Source organism: Anopheles arabiensis, chromosome 2, assembly GCF_016920715.1.
Source record: "Anopheles arabiensis isolate DONGOLA chromosome 2, AaraD3, whole genome shotgun sequence".
Taxonomy (NCBI): domain Eukaryota; kingdom Metazoa; phylum Arthropoda; class Insecta; order Diptera; family Culicidae; genus Anopheles; species Anopheles arabiensis.
The window spans coordinates 84,923,804-84,951,153 of NC_053517.1; the positions used below are offsets into that span (position 1 = coordinate 84,923,804).

Genomic DNA, 27,350 nt, shown 5'->3' on the forward strand with positions numbered 1-27,350 from the left:
CTGCTGCTGTGCTGTGTTTTGATGATGATTACAATTTTATCGCTTTTATTCAACGAAATTGAACTATAATACTAATCAATTTTACAGCACTTGCTCTCCTAAACCGTTATAACTCATTTAAAGATGAGATGAGCTGGAGCAGAGCGATAAAGTAGCCGTCTCAATTAGCTCGATTTGGACACATAAAAAAGATCCATTTTTCCTTTTCGTGTGTTCTGCTTCTCACACGCACACAAAATGCCATCCCATCAGCTGCACCATGTGCATGCGCCACTAATGGAGATGAACCTGAACCCGGGACCGGGTAGCTGTCCGGTTCTGTGCGAGCATCATTCATCAATTTCATGAATTTCTGGGACAGCACACGTAGCAAGCATGAGGAAATGAAGAATGAGCCTTACCAGGAAGGACGGGAGAGACCTCCCAATTAGTCCATCGAGCATTTCGAATGAGTGGATTGTTCCGTTGGGACGCGAGAGGCGGAAAAAAGGTTCGCAGAAGACGACGAACCCTAGCGAAAAGTGTCAAACCGTCTAGAAGATGTCTCTGTGGTGGGAAGTTTTGTGCTGAGACAAAAAAAGGTTGACAAAACGCACAACACAACTACGAACGTCAACGTCATTACGCACTGCCACTTTCTTTCGCAAGAAGAGGAACTTTGCGGCGGTAGTTTTGTGGCATCTGGGTTTTGGGACAACGGTGTCCTGTTCTGGTATCTGTATCTTAAATGATGATTTCCGATTCTTTCCTTCACCTTTGCTGCATTCCTTACATCGTTTTTGCCGTTAGCTTCAGCTTTGTTTTATGATGGTCAGATGCTGCTGCTGCTGCTGCTGCGGCTGCTAATATGCCCTGAGCAACGTGTGTGTGTGTGTGTGTGTGTGTGTAAAAAAGGCACACACTTTAGCATCAATCATTTGCCACCGTGGCATGATAAGGAAGAAGTACACTGCCCCCACGACACGACACGCGAAACGACCTATTGTCCACCCGGGGAGTTCGTGTGGAGTATGAGTGTGGGCAAATTTTTGTGGTAATTAATCACACATACCAACAGACCGACCGATGCTATTCTATCGTGTGACGCTGCCACACGCTGTGGTTTGCAGAGGTCACACGAGCGAGTTTTTAGCACGACGCTACATCCCACTGTGGCGGGGGTCAGGTTCTGAGCCCAATGACCGAGTCTGTGACTCAGAGGTATGGATTCAGTGCTATGGTCTGAAACTTTAATGAGTCTTTAATGGCCATACTGGACAGAAGGATGTCTGAGGTCGAAAACTTTAAGATGAAAGATGGATAAAATATGCAACAAACGTAAATGGGTTAGATGGGAAGGAGAATTGATTTAAAAACGGGCGGCTCAATTAACTCGTACATATTTAATTGAGTATTCAGTTTGTGGTTTTACTTTGATGTCTGTTAGAAGGCAACCGGATGAGTGTCTTTTTAGATTCTAACAAAAAGCCTTCGAAACATATTTGATGAACTCTCTTCCGAGTTGCTTCCTCCACGCATATGGAATTGTAATATCTCAATATTGGTTTTGGTTGATGCATCCACTTTGCCTAGAAAACACGTGTTTAGAGGATTTCCATAAATTACGTAACGGTCGTTAGACGGAGAAAAGCTATTATTATTTCAATCTGAGTGAAAGGGAGGATCATAATGTTGGTCTGTTGCAGAACTTCGTACAGGATCCATTGAATAGATTGTTAATCCATTAGAAATAAGGTGAGATAGTTTTTTTCCTCAACATATTTAATTTACACATTGTTTAAAGACAAGTACTGTGTGTTATGTATTTTAGCAGATTTAAAACGCTATTTAAAATAACAGAAACATGGATTTCAAATCGTAAATGTTATACGGTTATACGGTTATTTAAAGTGTTAACAAGAAACTGGATTGGAATTAGATAATGTAACGTGATGTTGTAGCGCCTTATAAGTAAGGGATTAACGGGATGGAGGAGAGGATATTGTATCTGCACGACTCTACACAGCATAACACGGAGCATAACATAACAACTGACAGCTGCCAAACGCTTTACAAAACGCGATGGAAAGGAGCTAAAGCGTTTCATCGGCTGTCGGCCAACGCAGTAGATTGGTCCAAGGTCTATGCAAAGTCTATATAATACAGAGGTCGAGTCGTCCAGAACTTCTTCTTCTTCTTCTTCTTCTTCTTTGTCTCAACAACCGATGTTGGTCAAGGCCTGTCTGTACCCACTTGTGGGTTTAGCTTTCAGTGACTAATTGATTCCCCCCCGTAGCAGGATAGTCAGTCCTACGTGTGGCGGCGCGGTCTATTTGGGGATTGAACCCATGACGAGCATGTTGTTAAGTCGTACGAGTTGACGACTGTACTACGAGCCAGAACATTTGATCAAAAAGCGTGGGAAAGTTTTGACAGCTGGATGAAAAAGCTTGAATAGTTTCATCGTAGCATACATTGAGGTTTTAGTTGTTGTGCATGCAGTGGTCTGAAAGCATTTTCGGCCATTTTTGCATCGTTTGTTTGTAATATTGTACCTAAAAAGTTGACGAATATCAAGAAAAGATAGAATTATACTGAAATTATCAATTACAACAAGATCAGTGCTCGAAATTACGACGAAATCTTGTGCAGCTCAAGAGGGTCAAAGCTAAAAGGCCAGATTTATGATTGTGGTCATTTTTAAGTGATGAATTACTGAAAAAACTACTCCATGCCACGTTCATGAGAAAGAAATGTATAGTTAAATTAAGTTTTGAGCACAAAATGCACAATTAGCCCTAAAAAGTGTATGGTTGTTTGGAATCGTTTGTGAACGCTTTTTCATCTAACTGTCAAAAATAAGCTTTCAAAATGGTGGACCAAAATCGAGCTATGCATCGACCTCTGTATTATATGGACTTTGGGTCTATGTATGAGAACAGGTCGATGTGTTTAGAACAAATTGACAGAAAGCCATGAGAAAATTTTGACAGTTAAATTTAACATTGTTTATGGTCGTTGCTATGGTGCGAATCTTTTTGCTATTTTGGACTCATTTTTTGCTCCTGATTGCAAACATTCTTTGAACGTTACATTTTGTTACGTTAGGGCTAAGAGAGTATAAACTCTTATCTATATATTTTATATTTTAACAATTCGTCATTTATGGATGACCCTCGAACAAGAATGTGCCAAGTGCTGGGTACAAACAAGCGTCAATTGAATGACACCAAAGCACACAGACCTAACAAAAAGGAAATTCCGCTAGAGAAACTGATATTGACACCGTGCTAAAGATTGTGTGGTGCTCCTCTTTTCACCTTTCTGGTGCCCGATTCAAGCAGAGCGAGTCACTTTAAGAGTGGAATGTAATACAGAACGCGCTATGCAGGGCGCAACCCCAACGCGTCCAACGCGAATCATGTGCTTCGTTGCATCCCGATGGTATGCGGGAGGGAGGCGTTAAAAGTAATAATAAATTTATTTGTCTCACGTCAATGTTAATAAAAAAAGCAGGCAGGGAGACAAAGGCAGGGAAACCAACAACAAAGCTCCCAACGACTCAGATGATGATCACGATGATGACGACGGTACGGACGTTATAGCTGGTAGGGTGCTAGTGTAGTGATTGTGTTTCGGCCTGCTTCTGGGTCGGTGTGTGCAAAATTCATTGCCTTCCAGAGCAGTGGCGACGTGCCGTCGTGCGCAGACACGGCTCGACGCAAAAATTCATCCTTCACACGAGACCGCGTGTTGATGAGCGCAAAGAAACACAAAAAAGAAGAAGAAGAAGAAGAAGAAGAAGAAGAAAGAAGAAGAGGCAACATCTCGTAACGATTGTTACGTGAACCTATTTCAATTTTCCCGCCTTAACGCGTAGCACATCTTTTATTTCGACGCGTCGCCGCCGTTTGCCACGCGAACGTTCCTCCACGGGGGGTTCCACTGGCAAATGGACGTGCACTCGCGTGCAAACGCCGTGCGCTTCACTCTTCATCGCCGCCGTGGAAACGATAGCATGGACAGATAAATTAAAGAACTAAAAGTCCCGTGATTTATGTGACCCAGTGCCCCGTGATGCGGGGTTGGACGTCAGCGTCCATACCTCGCAGCCGAAATTGGGCTGGTGATGGGCGGCTGCTGTCCACCAAAAAGTCGGATTCACTGACGAGCCGGGCGCACGTTCCTCGCCTTCCTTTTGATGCGTGGTAGCGCCGGATGGATGTTGGCATTTCTGTGTACCGTGTCCATCTTGGCCGTTTTATTTTTCTCGGCCCGATATTGCTCTTGTTAGGCAGCTCGTTGTTTTGTTTTGTTCGCTTTGGAGCAAGATTTTTAATAACATTTTTATTGTTTTTCCTTGTGCTTGATATCTTTTTTCCATCATTCCATGATTTTAACACAAAACACACATATATACGCACACGCATTATACATCTTGCCGAGCGGCTTGTTTTGTGAGGAATAAAAAAATCCTACCACTGGACGGAATTTATTGTACAACATTTTCAAACGCAATTGTAAAAGCTTGGTAGCCGGCTGGAAAGTAGAGGAAGCGAGAGGGAACAGCAAGAGAGACGTAGGATTGACTACATACTATTATCGTTCCCTGGAAACATTGTCAAACTCTCCTCTCCGCTGCATGGCGTACGACGGTTTGCGCCTGAAAGTATGCTCTGCTACGCTTTAAGTCTTCGATACAAAGAGAAAGGTAGCGAGAGAGAGAGAGAGAGTGAGAGGATGGTATGGATGTGCACGTATAATATTATTATATGGTTCATCTTTCATGACTGCATGTTAGCTGGATCGCTTGGGCTTTGGCCTTGCGTTGTCTGCATTGGGTCGCTGTAACGATGGTTTATTTTTACCCCGGGCTCCCTGCAGTGTCGTGACCGACCAGGCGCACCCATCGATCGGGCGAGGATGTTTTTTTTCCTTCTTCTTTCTTTAGTCGACGCACTGTGCCCTAAAAGTGTCAAAGTATCAGTCTGTGTATGTGTGTGGTTGAGTAGGACGAAAAAATATTACCGAAAGCCCCCGTTAACCTGATTCAGATAAGAAGCGGTCGAGCAAAAAATAAACCCTTCCAGTGCGGATGGACGAAATGGAGGCGCCCAGCCTTTCTTAGCTTCAGGCTGGATGAGGGTTGAGTTTACTGCGTTGGTTTCATACGCGTTTACGCTCCCGGGGATAAAAAACGAAAAACCACAGTTCCTCACACGTTCCTCTCGCTCCAATTAAGAAAACCACATTGTAACAGTTTTATTGCGTTTACGCCTTGCACCGTTTTGCGGACCGTTTTTGCTTGCTTCGTGAACGTACGTACTACTTACTATCTGTATGATTGCGTGGAGTGCGCATTATTTTCACCTCCCCCTTATGATGGCCACCTTCCTTGCGGATACCATCTGCCCGATGGTTTTCGGCTTCGCTAGTAATGGAAATGGGGTATAGCCTCCCCATTCAGCGTCCGTTAAAACGGTGGCAAACTTTTCGACAGTACGGACCCGCACTCGCTCTGTGCCAACCCACAAACCTAAGTAAGTGTGATCGTAAGACGTTCCTCCCAGGAGAAAGTAGGAGGCGTACGTTGAAGGCTGTTTTTTTGCTGGGGGGATGAAATGGTTTACTTCTACAAATGGGGTTGCTTTTCTCCAAGCGAGCGTGCGAGGCGTGAAATGGACGGAAAGCGTGCACCATTTCCTTGAAGCCACCGCCTTCGGTTATCGTAAAGATGTCCGCAGCCAACCTTTTTTCCAACCCCTTTTTTCGTTTTCCCTTTTCTCCGCATCCTCAACTTTCCACGTCCACCCGTCGCTTCGCCCTCACTGGCGTTAGAATTTATTTCGTGTGTAGCAAGCGAACCACCCTCCACCTCCCCTTCGGGGGCGCAAGTCGCAACAGCCGGGCTGCTTACGCATGATGATGTATGGCGCACAAGTTATGGAAACGAGTTGAATAAATCTTCACAACCGCGCGACAGAAAGTTGAGGCGCGAAGAAGAAGCTGGTGGTGTTATGGTGCTGCCCTACCGCACGTGGTGAGAAGAGGAAGGAAAGATGCCCGGGAATATACCCACGGGATGGGGCGGTGCGCAAAGTGGACGGGTGGCAAACGACATCCTTTTTGAGAAGATAACTCGTTGTCTTTGATTAAATTAGCATGGTTCCCGGGTGGAAAATCATGCTTCACTTCCGCCCATTGCGCTTCGACAGGCGACAAGGCGCTACGGCAGAGTGAAGGGAACGATGGTATGAGGTAGGAAAAGCTGCTCGAGCTCGCGGCTGAAGGCGTCATAAATATTAGCACGCTTGCTACAATTAAAATGGAGCAGGCTGTGATGGGAAGAAAGAGAGTGAGAAAGAGAGCAAAAGATAAAGCACAAAAATCCTCACTGGCGCCTTGTTTAGGATCGTTTGTCACTTCCGACACGTTGAGGATGGTAGCACGGTAGGAGTAAAAAAGAGATTCATTTTACTATTTAAAAAAAGCGAAAAAAGCAGGATGTGATTTTGCAATTTATTCAACCGTTATTAACCCTCCACAACATGATGACGCTTTGCTGGCTGCTGCTATTTGACGTTCGTTGTAGGAAAGGGAGTAGGTTCGCGCGGGATTCACGAGAGATAGAGAATTATCTAATTTAGAGCTGTATCGATACGCCAGCCGCTAATTGGAATCGATGATGGACGGATTCCTCGCCGACTGATTAACGGCCATTTGGATTAGTGCCGGAACGGGAATCATAATTCCACAGGAACGGTGAAAGCGTGTGAAACAAGGCAATAAATGGTAAATCATACATTCCATATCATCGAAATTATGATCATGCTTCCATCGGCAATGGTTTGCGCCAATGTTTGCGCTCATGATAGGATTGGTGCTACGTTCTAGCCTAATGTTTCGACAGTGCAAATCATCGGTAGGCGGGGAGAAGAAGTAGCATGATGTAGCATTCGCAGTCCGGTGATGGCGGAATTCTAATTTACTTTACTACAAACCGCCCGGGCGCACGCTGTGCGCGCGTAATCGCTGCGGAAGTAATTCAATATTTGTATTTAAAAGTCCATTGAATCGTGTTGCTATTTAAATTGTTTTATTGAAAGATAAAGAGAGAGAGAGAGAAAGAGAAAGAGAGTAGAGGAAGAGTGGAATCGAATGCGGTAGATTAATTATTAGCGTTTGAAATGTCATTAAAGGGCTATTATTGTTAAAGGGGCATCATAAAAGCGTTGCTTCAATATTGATCTGTGTGAGCAATGGTGTTTAAATTGACGATTAGCACAAAGGTGGCCTAGTATGTGATTTAGTGCAGTTGTTAAAATGTAGCCGCAATTCTAATCTAGAACTTTCAATCCATTTTGTGAGAATCAAAATATTGTTTTAGCCTTTAGTTTATATCTGTTTCCAACTGTATGATCATTATGGTAGTCAAAATCATAAATTAGTACCACTACCACTAATGCACTACACTATTGCTGGCAAACAATAGAATAATGCAATGAAAACTGTTCATTTTGCCGCGCCTGGGTGTATATGTGTGGTGGTTTACAGCACTATTATTGCACAAAAGCAACCCAGCCTAAACAAATCCATCCACCGAATCTCTACAGCCCCATTATTCCGTTGGTTGTGCAATAAATTATTTAACTACCAACAAACACACACACACACAGACGCACCACGGAAAAGTTTCGTCCCGCTTTTGGCGTAAAATTCAATGCCCCTCCCCAAAAGCCATTTGGGAGGAATTTGGCTCTTCTTCTTTTTTATTGGGTTGGCCAAACTCTAAAACGCTATGCGACAAAAAGCTCCCTTGTAAGCTTTTCCCCATGCTGATCTTGCTCGCTAAAGATAACACCCTCGCAGGCAGTACAAAACCAAACACACATACACGGGCGCGGGCGAGCGCGCCTCAACACACATTAAAACCGTTCTGGACAAACGACCGCGTTGCGTTGAAAGCGGCGGGAGATGGAATGGAAAACCGTCGGCAGTGTGCAACTCCTCCCGGGGTACGATCAACTCACACTCTGGTGAATTTCCAGTGCGGACCTTTACTCTTCCCATCCCCCAGAGCAGCATCCACCCTTACACTTTGTTTTCGTTGCTGGGTAATGTTTTTGCTTTTGATGTTTTTGTTTGCCTTTTGGTGGTCGTGGTGGTACTGATGGTGGTGGTGGTAGTGGTGATCGTCCCTTGTAGACATAATAATTCTATTAACTGCGCCATTGAATGCGTGCGTTTTCATGCTGCTTTTGTGGGGCAGGTTTAACGGTTCGTTGGCCCGGATGCTGGATGCTGCAGCGAGCAAGTTTCCGGCGAAGTACGAAGGCGATTTGAAGCAGCAGCCAGTAAGGGGGAGCTAATCTTGCAGTTTATCGTTTACTTTTATTGGAGAAAGTTTTAAATTTTTAGACGTTAGTTGTTTCGCTCGGAGTGACCGATCGCGGGTGAGTCGGGCTTAGAGCCTCGGGTTCGTTCAGCTTAGCTTTCGCTTGGAGCTCTTCGTACAAGCTAAAGCGTGTCTGCGTTGACTTTTGGTGGTAGTTCCATCAGGAGTTGGTTCAGGCAGTTTGTGTGGGTGCCTTGTGGCCTTTACCGTTCATGTGGACACAGTATGTTACTTTTAAGAACAAAAAGACAGAGAGTGAGGCAACTATTTAAAAAACAAACTCTTAAAAAGGGACAGTTTGTCGTTTGAAAACGATTTGAGTGCGTTGAAACTATGTCCGGGAGAAGGGAAACTCACACAAACTTGAGTACAGTTGCGGTTCGGGACCAGAAAGGCTACTTGCTGCACTGCCCAACAACAACAGTGCAGCCTGCTAAACACTCTCCAGGCGTGAAAGTTTTCCCCCTGGTAATAATAGTAGCAAGTGGTGTTGGTGAAAAAGGTGTGAAATATGTTACGGTTCATGAGCGCAAAGCGTAGCCTCAAATTATGTGCTTTTCCTGTTTGTTTTTTTGTCGCACCCTCCCGTAGTAGATAACTTTCAACGCCTGCTATTGTGTGTCGCTAAGCGTGCGGTGTGTTATGTGTACTTGAAACGGTCAAAGCAGCGCAAAGAAAGTTTAGCTTTGTCTAGAGTTTGTCACACAAAATTCGCCACAGTCTGTGTGTGTGTGTGTTTTTTTTTTCGGGACATGCTTTATAGCTTGACCGTTTTATTCATTTTGCTTTCGATAATGTCGTTCTTTTCCCAATTTTTTCGCGTCCTTTTTTACGCAAAAAAATTATCTCTCTTTTCTCGATCCAAAAATGAGACCAAACAAAAAAGCACACACACACACACACAATTTTGTTGTCCGGTAATAGTTTATTGTGATATACTGTTGATTCAGTGTGTTTCGCGTGCTTCTAGCCCAAACCCATCCACCCTTGTGGGTTGCTGCATTTTTTTTTGTCTTCGTACTCGGTCCTCGCGAACAGATGAGTTGCGAACAATGTTGTCATAGTTTAGTACCGAATGGTTTAATCCCGACGACACCGTATCGAAAGGCAGGAGGGAAAATTGACCTTTTTTGCTGCTCACCACACTGTGGTGCCATTTGAAGCATGTGTCTGTTTGAGTGTGAGTGTTGGGAGGAAGGTTTGTGAGCATACACCCACCCACCCAGCTAGAGAGGTTGATCGGGAGCAGTTGTTGTGTGCTTTTGGTGTGTGTGTGTGTGTGTGAGTACTTGTATAAAACGCCCTTTTTTGTGTGTGGGTTTGCTATTATGGCAAACCATTATTCTGCACAAAATGCGGAAACAATTGCCGGAAAAGTTAGGTTGGTCTCTTTATTATTTTTTTGCCGCTTAGCTCAGTTCGGTTTAAAGCGTACATGGAGAGCTACATTTTTTTTTGGCGCATAATATTTTAATATCCATCCACTACTACTACTACTACTGTTCAATGATACTTGTTACGCGCGTACTTACTCACACTCAAAGTTTAGCATAAAAAAGGGGGGCTTTTAAAGTGTTGCAATAATTAAGTAAGGTCACCATTCTTTTTTTTTGCTGTTACCATCTACTAAAAAAGCTTCGTCGCAACATTGCTTGCAGTTTATCACGTAACATTAGCTTCATTCCGTGCTCCGCTTTGCAACCGCTTAAAAGCATAATTTCCCGCATTTCTAATCGACTGCAGAGCGAAATGCAGAGCGCAACAATGCAGAGGCGAAGCGTAATTGAATCAGATTGAGCTGTTTCGTTGCATCGCTATGTTTTCGGGAGCTTTTAACAGGGTTCTACTGCTGGTGCTGCTGCTGTTGGAAAAAGAAAAACTTCTTCTCTTCGCTAGCTTCAAACTTCGTTTGTCCCAGGGGACAAATTTATCATGCTGGCTAAAAGACAAAAAAGCGTAAGAAAAATAAGGACGCAGAAAAGAAGCCGCTTCTCCTTTTTCTCCATGTGCTTCTGAGTTCTGATTAACCGTGTAAGGAACGTGTTCTTGTTACGCTTCGGCGATGGAGGCGCCCATTTTTCTTCGTCCGTGCTTTGCTATTATAGCTTCTCCGCAGTGATGGCAAAGTGGTTGTGTCCCGGAAGTGGTTGTATTCCTCTCTTCCTCCTGCACCCAATTATCAATCAACTGGAAGCATTTGAAGACGTACGAGGTTCCACCGAGCCACTCAGGGAAACCCAAACTGGGAACGTTTTGAAGTAAAAGGCACAAGCGAAGAAGACTTATCAATCGTGCAGTTTATGTGATCCGTGTTTAAGGGAAGGGTGGTTTTGTTTTTTGGACGTGATGAAATGTTTTTCCGTGTGTGGCTGGTTGTTAAATTTGAAAAATGTGTTCCTGCTTATACGGTCTTTCTTTTGTCTTTAAAAAAAATCATTTATTAAGCATTCTTAACGAGAAATGCGTCCGGTTTGGAGCAACCAATGCATCCTCTGCACGGAAACTTTCGCTTGAGAAGTAGTCGCAAGTCCAGCATTCATCTCATTTAACATTAGATAATCAGTCCCTTGTTGCTGTGCCTTTTTGGCTGCCCGCTTAATGCACCATTGCCTTGGCATGCAGTACCGGAGTGGCCTACATACATATATTATGGATCGGCTTGGTGCTTCGTATCTGGAGCACTGGTTTGACGTCATCGAACTCGCTTGCTGCTGTATCCCTTGTATGACCGATACACTAATTCGACACGAGTTGCCGAAAAGAAGAAGCAAAAACAAGACATCCTGTTCCATGGCTTCAAAATGCGATAGAGACCGAGAGAGCAAGAGAGAGAGAAAAAAAAACACTCCTCGCTGCATATAAAAAGCGGTCCCCGTACCGTACGAACTTTTAGCCTAACGAGCTTCCAGTGCTGCGTGCTGGTGCTGTATCGCTGCTCTGCTCGCTTTAAAACATTCCATCGGGAATTTTGCCCCGACTTTCAGCCAATGTGCCATAGTGTGTGGAAGCAATTGCGAGAAAAGAAACAATTTACCCATCCCCCTTCACCATCGGTCGCTGCACCGTTCGCCCATTCCCCATTCTGTTTGCAGTGCACTGTGTACCGGGGGATAAAGGGGTGTGCCCTGCTGTGCTTCGGCTTCTTCTCCGGAACGGCTGGGGGAAAAGAAGGAATGAAAGAAGCGAAAAAAAAACACCGAACAAGCGCGAAGGATGCCACAAGGGGGTCTCTTACGACCGGACGGACATCTGCATGGTCTGCGGCAAAAGCGTGTCTGCAAAACGGTTAGGTAATGGCTATTGCGGCGTTGGAAAAGAGAGAAGAAAAAAACTTGCTGCTTTCTCGCGGTACGAACCGACAGGGAACTGGGCAGGGTACGTAGCGCAGGCGAGAAATCTCCACCGAGTTAAGCTCCGCTTGAAGTCAGCACTTTAGCGCTTCTGGTGGGGAGAGGTGTGGGCCACCGTACCCATTGAAGGCGCCGTCTCTGCTGCTGCTTTCCTTTCGCCATTTGCTTCGGAACGATAAATGTTTCCGAACCATCGCAAATCAGGTGATTTCAATTCGGGAAAATTTCCACTATCAAAACGGTGGGGCAAGAGAAGCAGTGATGCTTCGCTTTTCTTCGGTTTAGCGCTGCTCCGTTTGCGAACGTTCCGACTGGGGGCTATGAACAGGCGCGATCGTCTGGAATGAGATATCTTGCTGAGCGATAACTTTCAACGGTTCATCAATGGCAATGGGGGTTTTTGTTTTGTTTTGCATCAGACACTAACTTGCCAACAAGGATGGCAAGTAGAAAGTAGAGGTAAAACGGGAAAACAGATACACAAAGACGGCTATATTATTTCAATTGTTGGTTTAGGTACTCCTCGTACAAGTGTCTTATGGATTACGACCCTCGAACGCCGTCCAGCTAGGTTCCTGTAAATTTGCTAATCTATTCCTGAAAGCAATCTTTGAATTGTAGAATTCCACTTCAATCGTACGCTGTTGTCTATTCCTCTTCGTATGCTAACTTTATAGTACAATTGTTCAGGAAGTCTGCGTAAAGGTATCCTCTCAATATGTTTACATGGCGTTATCATTACCAAGGTGGCACACTATCTCGATTTCGCGTAATGCAGCAAAGTCAGCTCTCGTAGACAAGTTGGAGCTTCAACCATTCAGAAATAACAAGAAGAACTAACTCCAAAAAATTCGCTATGAAATGACGCGGTAGCGTAATTAATTTATTTCATCACTTTTAGTCGGAATGGGATTTTCGTTACTCTTACCGTACCCAGTAGTCAGCAATTTGGTGAGTTGAATTAAATTATTCACTTGACCTAGTTGCAGGAAGGAACCTAGCAAAAGTTTCGTTTTGCGAAAACGTCTGTGTTTTTTTGTTTTTAACGGAAAAGGATCATCAATTTCGTCGAAGAAATGTCGGGAAATCGTTCAAGAAGTTTGCTAGGCGTATGACCGCCATTGCATCATTGGGTGGAATCTGCATATCTTGAGGGTTCGATGTCGAGAAGATGCTTGTTGTGCGATTGTTTGGGGAATAGTCACAGTCGTGGAAATACGTAACTATCACTTTAGCATACTGCTTTGTAAGCCCAGTCACTGTACATATCCACTGAATGATGTCCGTCATTTAAATTCTCTGCGAAAGATTTCTTCACTTCTTCATTTTCTCAAAAGTCGTGCTCTCTCTCTGCCATTTTCTCCCTCTCTCAACCATTCATTCTTCTGTGGTTAACGTTTTTCCTGGCGGTTGCTATGTTTAATTTCCGCAGCCTGCTGGAATAGATTGTACTAGTCCTGCCATTGCTACACACAGCAACGATTGCTATCCTTTCAGTTTTTGGCCAGTCCGTCCGTGCTTCCTTAGCCTCTTGTCAAAGCGTACGTCGGGTATGCGTGCCGGGGCTTTTTTGTCCACCTCCCCATTTCCTTCACTAGAGGCTAGGAGCAAAAGGGGTTCTGCCGCTGCGGTGGAAGGCTGGTGAACGTTTGCTGAAGTGGAAAATTAAAACCGCATCAGCATCGCGTCCCATGGTCGCGGCCGACAGCTCATACAATTGCACGGCACCGGGAGGAGGCTGGCCATAATAATGTACCCGCAGTTGATGATTGGCATTTCATGTTTGGTGTGCGTGACGGTCCTTTTGGTGACGAGAGCCGGAGATGCCGGCAAAATGCGAAAATCCCCGCCCACAGGATGTTACGAACAGCTTGGTTTAGGTTTCGTTGTTGTGTTTTTTGGTTCTTGGAACGTATTGTATTTGGAGCAAGACGTTCGATTCTTGTGTAGGAATAGGTTGCTGGAATGCTGTGTGTTCCAGTTTCTGCTAAGAATGCACGAAAACTTTCAAGGTCACGGCAATGTGCTTTGGAGCAGTGTTGGAGCAATCTAACTTTTAGCACGTTGTTGTATGTTCGGGCCTTTCAAAGTGGCCAACGAATCAGCTCAAAATAGTGAGATATCTATTCTGTAATGTCTTTCCCCTCAACCTCTGGCTGTCGTCTTTCGGTATTAAAATAATGGTGAGAAGTATTGCTACAATATTGTACGCCACCATACGTTTACATCAAACCTGCACCGCTATACGCAACACTCAAGCTTGACTGTTAACCTACTGCTGGTTTCGGCTACTGCTGCTGCTCGCAACTCACCAACACAACCGTGCAAGCGTGTCGTTCGGCACGCGTCCATCGGTGAGTTGGTGTGCGAACGTTCGTCAGATTACGATGGAGACGACGTCCTGGCAACAGAAGGACTGTGCTGTACGCGAGAGAGCAAGAGAATACGCGCGAGAGAGCGAGAGCCTTTTTTATAAAACGCACACTCTCCAGCATTTTACTTCTCTGAAACTGAACTGGTCCTTCTTTTTCTCACTCTCTCTCTCTCTCTCTGCATGTTAATCTCTTTCTCACACACAAAACGCACAGTTTTTCTTGGTCTACAATTGGGGATACTGTGCTAGGGGATGCTGGGAAATTTCGCGAGTTTTCCACTCGTATCAATCCTGCCTCTCGCCTGCTGCTTTTCGTTGGTTGGTGATGGTGGTGTATGTATACCGCGCCTGGGACACGACACGCTGGCATACGCTTTTGCCGATGTGTGTGCAATGTCGGCTAGTGTGTCGCCGGAACGCTCTCGGGTTGACGGGTTTGCCAGTCCGTGTCAGGTTGGCGTCGGGAGGAGACGAATGTGTGACGCGGACGTTCACACTCTTTGCGGGTTTCACCGCTGGGTCGTGACAGTAATAGCCGGTGCTGCAGTGAAAGGCGAACGAAGGAAGGTACTGCAGTGTTACATTTAGAAAGGTGAGCTTAAGCTAGGAGCTGCTGAAGAATGGATCAGCTTTTTTTGGTGCGATTGGAAACACTTTTAGTGTCTAAAGGGTAGAGCATAGCGTAGTGTCCAAAAGGTAGAGATTGCGTGTGTGGTTTGTGGTAATTTAATTTCTTTCTGCTCTGGTTTGTACTTAAAAGTGGCAATTTGTAAATAGAGAAATTGAAACATACACAACTAGCTCCTTCGCAATCGCACCAAAAAGCCTCAATTGCCTTTGCAATTGTCCTGAGTTGATCTCGATCTCGTGAACTCAGTGAAATGCAAACCGTTGGCCCGGATTACAAGCTTTGCCAAATTGGAGGTCTCCAAACCGCGCAAACTTGCCTTACATTCCACGGTGCACTAACCGGAAGCACTAACCGCAGTGTCGTGCTAAAACAAAAAAAGAGCATCGTTATAAATCCCTTAATCCGTGCCTGCCAATGTCATTTCCAGGGCAACCGGCGCCAAGGACGCATCCGCGCAAGAGGGCGAAAAAATCGACCTCCTCTTCCCCCTTCTTCATTCACTTCCTTTTTTTTCTGCACGAACTTCACTTACTGGGGGGAAATTATAGCCCAACTTAAAGGCAGCCGAGGAGCTGAGCATCAATTGTGAAGAGAGCAAATGAGGGGAAACAGTGTGTGTGTGTGTGTGTGTGTGTGTGTGTGCTGGTGTGCCGTTCGAGTGGTGGAGTGAAGTACAGAAAGCTACCGGCAGATAAATATAGTACACGGCTATAAATAGAGCAGTAGGCGAGCCGAGTTCGACGTTCGACGCACTGACTGCGATGAAAAAGGGAAAGGAGAAAAAAAGTGTAGCCACAAAATGGTACGGCATGCCGAAAAGTTTGTGCTCCAGTTGCCACCAGGGCCCGAGTTCGACACAGCCGGTAAGCCGTTTTCAAACGGTTTCCAGCGATTTCTGCAAGTTCGTGCAAGCGCTCACTCGCGCGGGGCCTTCGATTCCGAGCGATTATTCCGTGAATCTTCAAAGTTGTTCCTACAGCGGGCAAGCCATTGCAGTTTCAATTGAAGTTTGACGAGCCGAATATTGCTCCATGCTTGTTTTTACATAGTTCTAGTAAACGGGCAGCACAAAACGTATCTTTTTTTTTTTTTTTGAAGCTACTTACAATTAATGGTATTCATTTAATTTCCACAGAACTAGATCTCCCTATCGAGTGACGGCAAAGGACTTCTGTTCCGTTAAACAAAGCCAAAGCAGGAAGTGTGTATGTGCTCGCGTGTGTGCTTGTGTAGTTTGTACAGTGTGAGTTGCATGTGTGTGTGTGTGTGTTTGAGAGTGTTGCTGTATATAAAAAAAAAATTGGCATCATTACGTAAGTTACTCTGGTGCGCCAAAGTCCGAACCGAATCATCGCAGTAGGCTTCCCTTCGATTGACGGAGGCGTTCAGCGTGAAAGTAGTGAAGCTGAGAAACCAGTGCTAGTGATCGGAATGGCCAAGGACGACAGTGAGGGTACGGTGTAATTGTGTGCAAGTCAAGCTTTCCGTGTGATGTGTGTTTAAATTAAGGGGAGAATTTAAAAGAAAGAATAACAACAAAAAAGGAAATATCCCTTTAGTTTTAGTGCGCTGTAGCGTTGCTTCGGGAGTGAGTAAGTGCGGGTTGGGTACGGTAGAGCTGAAACGTACTAAATCCTTTCTCCCAAGCCCGTGCCAAACGTGATCCTTCTTTCTTTTTTGCCCATGTCGGTCGGTACTATTGTGTGCTGCTTAGTGAGTGCAGAAGCCAGCGCTTCGGTGATGCAGAAGAGAAAGTTGGAAAAGTTTCACTAGCGTACCGGTCCACCTTGTTCCACCTTGTCAGATAATCGAATGTCTGGGCAAGAGGCCACATGCAAAACGTACACACATCCAACCCGGGAGTGCCAAATTGAGTTAGATCGACCGCATTTGTGTGTGTATGTGGGGGTGTGTGTAGGTGTGTGTCTAGGTGGTGCCACATCCTCGGGCACGAATCCGTAGCAGGGCGGCTTGCAATCTAAGCGAATTAAATGCTTGATCCGAGTGTGGAACAAGTTTACGCTCGGAAATAATTGAAGCCTCACACCTACCAGCTGGTGCTCAGGTGAACCAGAAGAAAGTGCGTGAACCGTTACGGCAGACCTCGTGTACCTCGAGAGTGCATCAGCTTTCTGTTCTTGTTCGTTCGGTTCGGCCGCTACGGGGATAATACGTTCGGAAAACTCTTTATCCGAATCTCCTGTGTGTGTGTGTGTGTGAAGCCGGGTTCAGTTTTTCTTCCGTCAGCTTTGGTTTCGGTGCCGTTTCATCCCGATGCAGTGCGCGGTGATGGTATGGTGGTAGCGGCCAGTGTTTGTGGATGGTCCGATGCCAAGCCACGTGTCGTTGGCAGCAGATACACAGCACCGTGCGAGCGATTGCACACAGATCGTCACCGAGCAGGTCGGATCGTTCGTGGAAAATGCTCTGCCCCTTCCAGGCTGCTGACACTACTACCGCCCGTGGCACAGTAACTAGCGGACGCAATCAACGTATTGAGAGGTGAGTACAACTCGGTATTGCTGGTGTGGGTTTTGTGGAACTCGGGCGGAACGGTTTCTGAGGCCTCGAGGCAGTTCAGGGTCCATCACGGTTGTGCAGCTTTCAGACACTTGCATCACACAGGTTCCCGAGCCAACCGATTGTTCCTGGGAATAGTATTAGCGCACCTTCTTGCATGAGCGGCGCCGTACATTGAGTACGGCTTTCCGATAGCGAAAGGTGTGTGAGTGGGCCGCCGTAATTAACCGCCTTTTTTCACACCAATTCCTGCCAGCTGTTGTTGTTGGTTGGGAGGAGTTTTTATTCTGTGCCATGTGGAACTTCTTGCCCTGTTGGACCGTGCATGGAATAGGGTTTTTGGGGTCATGTTTTGAGGATGCACAGCTCCAGTAATGGGGAGATGGGCTTAAGCCACGCTCGTGCTCAAGCTTAGCGAGTGTACACAGCCTCTGTCGAAAGGTGTGAATCACCTGAAATTGAGGGCATTGAGTGGTTTTTGTTGCTGTCTTTGCTCTGATTGTTGTGAGTGGTTCATGTAAGGTTTGGAAGTTGTTTTTTTTTGCCTAGCAAAGTTCTGTGAGCTAGCTAGCAGCAAAGAAGGCATGAATCGGTAAAACCCATCACCGTACCCATCGCCACTTGATGCCAGACTTTGGATGAAGTCTGACGCATTTGGGCCTCGCAACTTCATCGAGGATGGTCCGTTTTTATATCCCCGGACTGGTTTTTTCTTCCTTCAGTTGATGTTCACCGTGTCATCAACGATTCTGCACATTTTCCAAACGAAAGCGTATCGGTCTATCTGGCCACGCTCGGTCTCCAGTATGGCAACAGTGGAGCAGCTTACATTGGCCGTGGTGGCAGTGGCTGATTTTGTAATTAAGATGAAATGCGGTGCGGATGTTGTGCGGTGGAAGATGTTCGACCCCTGTGAACTGGGGCAGCTGGGGCTAGCGTTGCTGTGCTGGTGCTTGGTTATTTTATGGCCGTGGGTTAACGGATTTTTTGTGCTCCATTTTCTCTGTTGTAGAGGGAAGTTTTTTTTTCTTTTTTTTGTTCTTCGTTTTCAATTCTCCATCACACACTACGGATCATTTCATTCGGCAAAGCAATTTTGATTCGAGGCAGAAATGTGGTTGCTTTGGTAGATGACTACAGTCTGTTTTCCGAGCCACGGTAGGATATAGAGTGTAGGGAAGAAGATATCTTGGGTGAAGGGACTAGGCCATATGTTAGACGTTCTTCTAGGTTCAAGACATTGTTGGTAGCTAATGGTTTTTAGTGTTTTGAGGATAGGAAAAGGAATATTCAAACCATGGTTCTGTGCATAAACAATGTGACGTGATTAGCAGTTACAAAGTTGATTAATTTAGTTTAAATGTTTGGGTAAAACGAAATTTAAGATAAAATGGTGATTGAATATTTTACTCTCAGAAGCGCTTCCTAGGCTCACAAATAAGGAACAAATATTACAGGAATAGGAACAACTCAAAATAAAGAGTTTAAAAAATGCTTTTTTCTATGATGATCTGTGTTAGACAATCCAATTCATCGCTCGTTTGCCATATCTAATTTAACGAAAGATTTAGTCAAACTTTTGTATTACCTAACTCTAACGGATTTTGGTCAAACAGCTTTTCGTCAGACCAAAGCTGCAGAAAGTGTTTTGTTTTACGCATGTAATGGTGATATATTTTTTCTAATGTAAGCAATATTGGCTTCTGGACCGTTATTCCTTGATTTAAAAAAAAACACATAAAAATAATTATTCAAAAATACATTCAAATTATTGTTTAAGTTATTTATTTAAATAATTTGATTTGATATAATCATTATAAATCATCATAACATAATCCTAAGTACATGATTGCACATGATCAATGGTTCATTACTGGAATTCATTCCAATTTCAATGGAAGCTTTTTCCTCAAGCAGACATTTTTGAAAAATTGATGCTTATCTGGGTTAGGCCCTTCAAAAAAAAAATTCAGTGAACATGCATGTATAAAGAAAGATAGTTTATAAAATTTCTCTTACATCAAGCGTTCCTTTACGATTATCAATTATTCGATTATTCGGTTCTAAGCATAGCTTTTATAGCAAAAAAGTATTGCACAGTTTGAAACATATTATCATCAAATGGTCTGGCCACCTATAGCCTCAAAAACATTTGAAAGACCAAATGAACAAACGGTTACAAACTGTTGTAATTGTGCTTGCGTATCAGTTTTTATTACAAGCAAAGCCTTTGACAGAGTAATTTGATAGCAATTTCTCTATTTTTATTCCATTTCGCTCAAGTGACTTTGTGATCCGTGAGAATGCTTTTGTAACTGATTTTTTTTCTAAATCCTTTTCAAAAAATATGTTTTCAACTGCCTTAAATTAGGCTTCAGCTATTGCATTGCATTAGAATGACGCGTGCAACGGCAAACACACATTGAAATCTATGCCCAAGCAATCAGTTCAATTTATCGCACTTTTGTTACCCCTGCACCTTGCGGATTACTGGATGATATGCTGATGCTGATTTATTTATTAAAAAAAGGATTTTACGATTTGCACTTCATCCTGCTCAACAGCACCTCTCGCACATTTCGCTTCAGCAGCAGCGGCAGCTACGTGCAACGTTTTAAAACGATAATATTTAGCGCTCGTAAAACCCCTTGGCCAGCGTTGGCCCGTCGTCCGGTCCGGTCCCGGGCATGAACCCGTTAGCGAAATCGATGGAACCAGCGAAGCATAAATACTCTCGTCACATCGATAACGCTCCATAATCCTCGCCCGAATCTCTGGTCCATCCATCATCGCCGTGCCTCGCGCTTCAACGGGCACGCTGGGGGAAGGATCACTTTTACGTCATCGCGGCAAACGGCTCCGCTCGTGGTACCGGTCCGTGTGCATACTACACTACACACAGGCGGAACACTTTATTTTTGGCATTATTGCAGGGCACCGGCACCGTGATACAGGTCCCGTCGACGTTGTCGACCTGCTCAAACCAATTCCCAACACACGCTCACACACACACACGTCTCCGCGCGTGAGGAGAGGTTGGAGGGGATTTTTTGTTGCTTCTTCAGTACACACACACAAAGTATCATTATCGACTGCGCCAACATCGCGTCATCGCACACGTATCGGCATCGTCAGCAGCATGATAATAATGCTGGGCCCCCGGGTTTCCCAATCCGTTGACCCTGCGGAAGGCTTACTGCCGGTTAATGAATGGCTTGCAAGGAATAAAAGTTTAATAACCCCTTTTATGCTGCTTCCTTCGGTCGTTATGATTGATAATGCTTGCTGGGGCTGGTGCCGCATGCATCGGTATGGCTTTCCCGCACAAGGAGCCTGTGCCATCGGCACGCGGGAGCGGTGGAAGCGATGGTGCGGTTGTTTGTGGATTCTCTCGCTTCAAACAAGGGGACACACAGGGCAAGGGGAGAGGGCAGCTTATCGTTTCCGGCGACTCTTCTTCCGGCATTGGTTTAGGGTTCCAGGTTAATACCAGCTTGGCTGCACAGGAATCGTCACATCGCTTCGCTGGGGTTTCCTCCAAAGTAGGTTCCACTGTATTTGTGAGGAAAAATAGAAACCAAAGGGCTTTAGTATGTGTGCTACAGTGAGTGACATTGATGGAGCGTAGTACGGCGTTTGGTCGAATGCTAAAGATTAGCACCAGGCAAAGGCGGATTGCCGGGCGTGGCGTACCAAACCGCAATGATCCTTTTTCCGAAAGAGCTCGCCATCGTGTATCGGGGAAGGATGGAGCGTTGACGTTGGTTCACGAGAAATGTGTGAGGGGGCCAAATCAATCCATCATTTCATTACTTGTGCTAGTGAAATTGGGACACGCTCGCATCCTTTTAGATGTGCTGGGATGCAGAGCGATGGAAGCGCAACAGACAAACATTTGCATACTTTCCACCCCGCGAAGATGCGGGCTAATACGGTCCGAATTGATTCCTACAAAACTCTCGTTTTTCTTCGTCTCCCACACTGCGCTTGATGTAATGCGATGATTGATGCGAAGCGTTTTTAAAAGGTAATAAAGTGTGCATTTACCTTAAATGGCCGGATTTTCTCGTTAGTGGAGTAACAATTTACGCATATTTTACAATTTAATTAACTTACTCCACAACGGCCATATCCCATTTTGTCGTGTGGTTTCCTCTGTTGTTCCTTGTTGGAAGCTTTCCTCTCATCTGGTACATTGTTGATGTTACTGTAGATACTCGCAATTTGCCATTCGAAACGTTACCGACTGCAGGTACGCTGCTGTGATTCAGACCGGACAGTGTGATGTCAATTTTTGCGGTTCACCCGATACCATTTCCGGCAATCGATCCTCATTAGAAACGGCACATGTACGACTGTCCGGGCTTTGCAGATATGCTTTCCGTGCAGCACCCGGGATGCATTCGGGCCGTGTTACGTTACATGATGCATCCGGTGCAGCAGCATGTGAAACGTTAGCTATTTGAGTTAGTTTGACACAGTTTCGATTGAAATATTGAACGATGCCCTGGGCTTGTGATGGTGATGGTGTGGGTTGGCGCTTGTTCCAAGTAAATCAATCGTTGTGTTCCTGTTTGGTGACCATGTTTCCCCAGCTGGTGCAAACGATGTGTGTTTGTCAAGCGCTTGCGTGTGTGCTGAATGACAACGATTCGAGCTGCCAAGATGAAACATTTTCGCTAATGTTTTGCACAGTACAACAGTGGCAGTTTGTTTGATGTGCACAATGGATGTTGCATTTACTTCTGGGTGCTAATTTCTAATTACCTACTTCTATTAGGATTTGAAGTTTGTTTGTAAAAGTCATTGGAATAGAAGCTCATTCATTTGGAACGTTTAAATGTGGTAATGATGTTAAACAAGTTGAGCCGATTTACTGGTAAGCTTTCGTTAAACTATTTGTAGAGTTTAAAAGCATTGTTTTATTAACACCAGCCAACCAAAATATGCTGGAGGAAGAATTAGTGCTTTTTTGAGGCATAAAGCATCACACAGGAGTACGAAAAAGCTCTATCAGAAAAGGAAAAAAAAATATATCACGGATTTGTAATCTTAAAGCCGTTGTTTGTTTAGGATGACATTCAAGGACGGACTAGTGCCCAAAATTGGTAGCCCAAAAAAGGTACTCAACTCAGAGGAACACACGCGTTTAGTTGTATTGTTGCCGCACAATCGGGAGAAAGAAGCGAGGACACGAACAGCGCTGTTGAAAATTCAATTTTCCTGAATAAACAATCCAATAGGGGTTGCACAGAGCAGAGTTGTTGTCGGGCGGGGTTTTTTTTATTGTTTGGGAAAGTTGGGGAAGGTTTTTAATCGGATGATTTGATTGACGGAAGTGTGATCGAACATTCCCAGCGTTCGCGGGGACCTCCCGCAACAATGTGTGGAAATGGTCATTTGATAGTTCCAGTGGAATAAATTATACGTGGGAGAGAAAAATCGATAACAATTTATTTTGGATTGATGCAAACGACAAAGTTTGCCCGAAGAATGTGTGTGGGGGCTGAGGTGGAAGATTGAAATTTTATTGAATGTGTGTCTCTATTTGCTGGCAGTATTGTGTATCCGTCGACTCGAGCAAATGAAAGATTGATTGCTTCTTCGAGTGGCCTTTCGATGGAAGAAGTTACGCATGTAAAGTGGCACAGGCAAAAAACGGATGGTTATGTGAATTTTATTGAAATTGCAACATTTTGTGTCCCTGTCAAGTAATCGTGCAGGAGGGACGTACATCCAAATAGCAAAGATATCTAAAGCCTAGCACAACGAATCGCACTAGAACGATCTCCAATAAAACGACAAACGCATCAACTTCAAAAGCTAAAAATAAAGTCGTAATAGATAAGCCCAAAGATAATATGTTTTGCAAGCGCCCCCAATAATCTCTCTGTGGGTATGGAGCATCGTTATGAAAAACGGGAACATATTTACGTGGTAAGATCGTAAAATCCCACAAATAGCTTCAATCTCCCGTACGACCCCGTATAATTGCAAGGCCTGAAGCACCTAGCACGTTAAACCTTCTCCCTTCGGTCCGTGCTCTCTGGGCACTCCCCGGTTGCTATTGTTTATAACGTCGAATGTTATTTGTAGGCCGTAAGCAACTCCAGAAGGATGTTGTTAGCGAACCAAAAACAAAAAAAAGCTCCCCTTTCCCGCGCAACGTGCTAATATTACTTTCGTAACCACTGCGAGAGAGATGGTTGAAGTTCGAGTGCTTGCCGAAACAGGCGCGAAAACCGACGATAAAACCATCGGCCGTACGGACACTGCTGCTCGGGCTGCATGATGAAGGATGGTCAATTTATCGCAGCAATCCACCCCCTTTCCCTTGCTTCCATTCATTGCGGTAACCACCGAAATGAAGATTCAAGCCAAATCAGGACAGACTGTTGTTACTTTTCGGCTAAATACCGGAAGGACCAGCTACCGGAAAATAGCGCACCAGCGCGTGTTGGTCGGTTGGGTCGTTAGCCGGGGGACAGCCGGAGTGTGCGAGGAAATGTGCCGAAAATTAATTTTGCCTTTATGGCCGGCTATATTTCAAACAACAAAATAAACCATAATGAGAATTACGAAGCTCTGGGGCGAGGCTCTGCCGCACGCGTACGGTAGCGCGGCACAATGGTTTGGCAACCCCCGACCATCATTGTTGGGTAAATGGGGCCCGGCCCCCAGGCCAGTACCGGGACGGCAGTTGGTCCTCGAGCTCCAAGGAGTGTGAACCCGTGTGTAGCAATAAATATTAGGTTCGAAGTTTTTAATTGGATTTTTTATGGGAGCTTTTACGAAACGCACTCTAAACGTCGCCATTTTTTATCTGTGTCCGCGCTTGTCGCTACGCTTCGATCGAGTTAGGTTCACAATTAGACCTGCGATGCGGGGTTGTTTTTTAATGTATGTTTTTTTTTAAACGCTGACATCATTGAATCAGTCAATAATTAACTACAACTGATTCAGCGCATAAATTAGGTATGATTATTGTACATTAATACAATTTGTTAGGCATACAAGTTTGGAGGATTCAATCGAGACACTGATTTGCCAAATTGAGGTTTTATCTTAAAGTGCCAGATGATTAGATTTTGACTCAGCACAGAAAATCGGTAAAATTCTTATATATAGAGCTTATATCACCAAATTAATAAAATGATCATAACTATAGTTTGAAGAGCATAACTTGACGTTTGAAGGGAAAGAAGATAAACATCAAAGCCGGACTTTGCTGGAGCCGGAGCCGGATGAGTGATAGAGTACTAATGTTAAGTATTTCTAATTAGAAAAATTTGGAACGCAAAATCATCAAATTTTTAAAAACAATAAACAAATGAAAAAGAACTAAAACTTCTGAAACTGAATGGAAGAATGTAGCGGACTAATGTAAAAAAACTTTTATGCAAATTTCTTACCAGAAAATATTCATGAAAATAAATTAAAAAATGCAAAATTGTTAAAAGATAATTTGATATTTCATTTTGAGTAACAAACATATTGATAGCAATAAAGAAATGAACAAAGAAAACAGTGAAATGAAACTACGACTACGAAATAGATTCTTCCATTGACAACTTCATTTAGACATTCAAACCAACTTTCATAAATCTCAACACATTTGGCTATAACTAATGTATTGTTTAATACCTGCAAAAAGCGTAATAAAAAAGGCAAAAACACGCCGTAATGGAATTGTGTTGGGAAACTCCTTTTAAAAATTGTTCTTAAAGAAAACAGCACCAAATTAATCACAATCAATCTTACGTTTTCTGCCATTGGAAAAAAAAGGAAATTGGCCTCTCTGCTCCCTTTCCTCTCCATTTGCACCCATCTTCTCCGACAGATCCATTCAGTCAATTTAATAGTTTTTGACGGATGGTTTTTGCGCACTTTGGGCCACGATAGATCCGAGCACGGCACACGGCAGAACAAGTACCAGTTTTACAGCTTTTTCGGCACACTGCACTGCGCTGCTCACGCGGTCGAAGCGGGGAAATGAATAAAAACTTTCCCACGAAAGTGCAAACAATTTAAAATTTCTCTTCTGCTGCCAGCGCTGCTCTGGGTGTGTGTGTGTGTCCCTGCAAACCAGATCCAGGCACGACAACAGTGAACGATCTCTTGAAGAAATTCGTTGGCAGTTGCCATTTTTATGTCGATAGTATCCCCTTGCTCCTCTCCCTTTCCAACCAATATCAACGAGGAGGTTTTGGGGTTTTTGGAACAAATTGTGCCATTCCTGTCCTCTGGCCCCGTTACAGTCCTTCTCTTCCCCACGTTACCTTACGGATGGACTGCGAAATAAAAAGTCATCAGCTCGTAAATTGGATTTATTTCGTGGTTATGAACTTCTTTCCCTGCACGATCCCTCCCATGCTCCCACAGCCGAGCACCACCATTTGTGGTGGTCCTGCCAGTCCTGCTTTTCTTTTTAATCCCGGGCTTAGAATTTATGTACACTTTTTTGGGTTTGTTTTCATCATTCGCCCTCTGTATTGCACATTGCGTTGGCACGCGGACGCTCTTTCGCTTGTTGCTGTATACAGAAAGCTGCGCCGTCGTGCAACAGCGTGATTGTGTTTTTTTGTTGTTGCTGTAGTACACCTGTGCAACAAATCTACCCACTTCTAATTGAGTCTCTTGGCACTATGTGTATGTATGATGGTTCAACTGTTATTTTTTGTGGTTGTTGTTGATCGAGCTTTGCTTTTATGTTTCTCTACACATTCGTCTCTTTCGCTGCCACTGTGAGGATGGCTATGAAAGCACTTCAGCATCGCCATCGGTGCTCGGTGTGTATATTTGCGCATGTGTACACTTCTACTGACCGGTGCCAATTGAGTTTGCTTCCGCTTTTATGACTGCCGTACGGTATGCTTGCTCCCGGTTGAATGTGTGCGCCGTGACAGCTGGCAGCTGACCCTCGGGCTTGTGCGCGGCAGATGCACGGCACAGGGGAGCAACTTAAAAAGTCACCAAAGGTGGAGCCTTAATAAGGTATTTGATATTATTTGACATGTATTTTCTTTGGGCCACGATGGTCATGGTTGCTGCGGCACCATACGCAGCAGCGGCTGGGGAACCACCAGAACAGTCGGGAAAAAGCAATTTCGTACGAGATTCGATTTTCCATGCCCCGGAGCAGAAATTTGATCACAACAAAAACAGTGCGGTCTGTCAATGGAACGATTTATCTTCCAATTGCCTGGTGGATCGGGAAATGACAGGCTGAAGGGAGCGTCGGATATAAAAAAAAAAAACAACACTGTCAGGAATATCATTAATGGTACCACTGGGACTGTTGGATATTGAAAAGTTCGTAGATATTTGATGTAGCTGTGAAGGTTCCCATATTTATGTGTTTGCGATAGTACGTCTAGTGGGGTGGGTTTTGTTGTTGGTGCTCCCATTTAGGGGAAGACAAGCCGAAGCAAGAGAAGCATAGCAATTGCTTCGCACTGCACGGAGGGGGTACTAATTGGGATTTAATAATTCCCTCCGGGGGCATGAAACTCAACAAGTCGAACGTCATTGGAAGGAAACATTTTGGACAGCATAGACGTTGTGCTTTGTAAGAGTTCATTTCTTAATGCCGAAACGATTAAAGTGAAATGTGACGAGATCCTTGATAATTGCCTAATGGGAGGGTAATATTAGATTTTAAAATATAAAATTAGCTTCTGAAAGTTCTGTTCATTCTGGATTGGAGATGGTTAGCCGCTATATAATGATAGATGAGTTAAGTTAGCGAATTCTCAATAAATATCATCTTCTAATGTCTTCTACTCCAATGTATGAGAAGAACAGTAGTGGGATAAATATAATAAAGAACACTTTTAATGAAATGTAAAAATATATTCCAGATAGAAAATATTGTTGTGACTGAGAATAATTAGCCACTAATGACAAATTATGTTGCTTATAGAAAAATTCATTTAAAAATCATATCTTTAACAATTAAATAATTAACAATGCGTCTTTTGATCGCATGCATGCTTAGTATGACATCACGTTTTAAACAACATATCTTACATTTGTTTTTGCCAGCTGAGTTTGTTGTGATTATGGAGTTCGTCATGCATTTTCTTTGTGTTAATAACATAG

The 27,350-nt window shown here is 44.3% G+C and overlaps 1 protein-coding gene across 11 annotated transcripts in view; it reads left to right on the plus strand.

Moving 5' to 3' along the window:
- LOC120908804 (cyclic nucleotide-gated cation channel alpha-3) overlaps positions 1-27,350 on the plus strand; it is a 108,243-nt gene that overhangs the window by 4,647 nt on the left and 76,246 nt on the right. For 10 of the 11 annotated variants that reach the window (XM_040320176.1, XM_040320183.1, XM_040320181.1 and 7 more), the window contains exon 2: positions 15,865-17,231. The gene's annotated coding sequence lies outside the window, so the exon portion shown is untranslated. Of the gene's footprint in view, positions 1-14,523; positions 14,691-15,864; positions 17,232-27,350 lie in introns of those variants that run through there. The other variant, XM_040320178.1, reaches the window with a different exon arrangement.